The sequence below is a fragment of the Meleagris gallopavo genome, chromosome 17, assembly GCF_000146605.3.
Source record: "Meleagris gallopavo isolate NT-WF06-2002-E0010 breed Aviagen turkey brand Nicholas breeding stock chromosome 17, Turkey_5.1, whole genome shotgun sequence".
In the NCBI taxonomy this organism is placed as follows: Eukaryota; Metazoa; Chordata; class Aves; order Galliformes; family Phasianidae; genus Meleagris; species Meleagris gallopavo.
This window is the reverse complement of record NC_015027.2, coordinates 11,216,573-11,218,676: the sequence shown is the minus strand read 5'-3', so window position 1 is coordinate 11,218,676 and position 2,104 is coordinate 11,216,573.

Here is a 2,104-nt window from a genome sequence, read left to right as displayed (position 1 = left end):
GGAAGGAAGGGAGGAAGGGAAAGGAGGGAAGGGAGGAAGGGAAAGGAGGGAAGGGAGGAAGGGAGGAGCGTGTTGGGCTGTTGGCAGAAAAATCCACGCCTTTGGGAACATCTCAAAGAGGAGGACGCAAAAACACAAACGCTGCGAGCGAAGCAGAGGGCATCTGCAAATGGCAGCAGAACCATGGATTCTTTGGGGTTGTGGTTCCTGGGATAGGGGTCCTGCTGTGATGGATACGGACCCACACTGCGGTGCCTCCTCGAGCCCTCTCTGTTTGCTTTTGCCATCAGAGGAGGAGGAGGTGGCCCCGCAGCTGCTGCTCTGCCCGAGGTTTCGCCCTCAGCGCCGGATTTGGGCCCGTAGCAACGGATGGATGCGGGATGCAGACCCCACACTTTCATCCCGATGGACTGAAGGGCAGACCCCAAACTCCATGGATAGGATCCAGAAATACGGAGCTGGGAGCAGCCCGGGATGGATCTGCAGGAATTGTGGCCCCTCGATTGGGATCAAATACAGACAGCATCTCCGCATCAGCTCCGGCGATCCGCAAATAACACAAACAGAGCTTTGGCCACTCACTGCGTGGACCCACGGCCACAAATTCCCGCTGCTCCCCTCACGGCGATGAATTTTCCTTATCCCAGCGAAGCCCACTTTGGAGCTTTCCCTTAATTCAAGAATGAACTCCTATGGGATGCGAGCGCTTTGTGTTACGGGAGCACGGCCCTGGGGATGCTGATAGAGCCCCGATGTCGGGAGGGAGAGAAAGGCTGCGGGGGGAAAGGAGGGAGGAGAAAACACCGCTCCCAGATAAGCAATTGTTAACATGATCCATATGGTACAGAACTCGCCTTTCTGTTTAACCAAAATGATAATGGCAAAAGGAAAGAATGCGGCGGGGGCTCCGCGGGAGAACAAAGGCACTGCCCAAAGCCTTCCCTGCAGAAAAGGAGTTGGGAGAGGGGGGGAATCTCTCGCTGGTCTGTGCCAAAAGTCCCCCCTGAGCCCTCAGAACCCCTCCACGGATAAACGCCGCTGCGGTCCCACAGCTGTCAGCCATAAAATACCCCGACACGAATTAACGGGGATGCAGTCCCCATCCATAATAAACTTTGAAGGAGAGCTGCGGCTCCGGAGCAGCGCTGCTGGAATCACGGAGCTCACTGAGTGCCGATGAATCCAGGCTGTTGTGTTTACGTTCCTGCAGATCCCGGAGCGCTCCGAGGAGCACAATGCAGTTCGTGCCATTCATTATCCCCAAAGAGAAAATGTCAACACAGTTCTGCTGCAGTGACCGAAACCAAATGTTGGGTTTGATAACGACAGCAGCACTGCCACCCCCAGCATCGCCCACAGCCCTGTGCCTCCGTGCTGAGAGCTCTGCAGTTCTGGTCTGAATGCAGACCCACGTTCAGCTCCGCACTCGGTTCCACATTCAGTTCTGCATTCAGTCCTGCAGTGACTTCCGAATGCAGTTCTGAATTCAGATCCACACTCGGTTCCACATTCAGTTCTGCACTCAGTTCTGAATTCAGTTCTGAATTCGGTTCTACTCTGAATTCTGGATTCAGTTCCAAACTCAGTTCTGAGTTCAGTTCTGCATTCAGTTTCTCACTCCGTTCCAAATCCAGTTCTGAATTCAGTTCCACATTCAGTTCTGCACTCTGTTTTGAATTTGGTTCTATATTCAGTTCCACACTCATTCTGAATTCAGTTCCAAATTCACTTCTGAATTCAGTTCCACATTCAGTTCTACAGCCCATTCCACACTCCTCCAAATTCAGTTCCGAATTCAGTTCCAAATTCAGTTCTACATTCAGTTCCGAATTCAGTTCCGAATTCAGCTCCGAATTCAGTCCCACACCCGGTCCTGCATTCAGCTCCGCTCCCATCTCCCCACGCAGCTCCCATTTCAGCCCTGCACGCTTTTCTCCCTCGCAGTTCTCTCCCCTTACGAACCGCTGTCTCCCTTTCGCAGCCACGCGCATTTTGTGCTCCGGGATGGGACGAGGCGCACGGAGCCCCCAGAGCCACCGCGACAGAGAGAAGCAATAAACGCCGCAGCACCACCGCATCGCCGTTCCGTTCCGCTCTGTGTTGT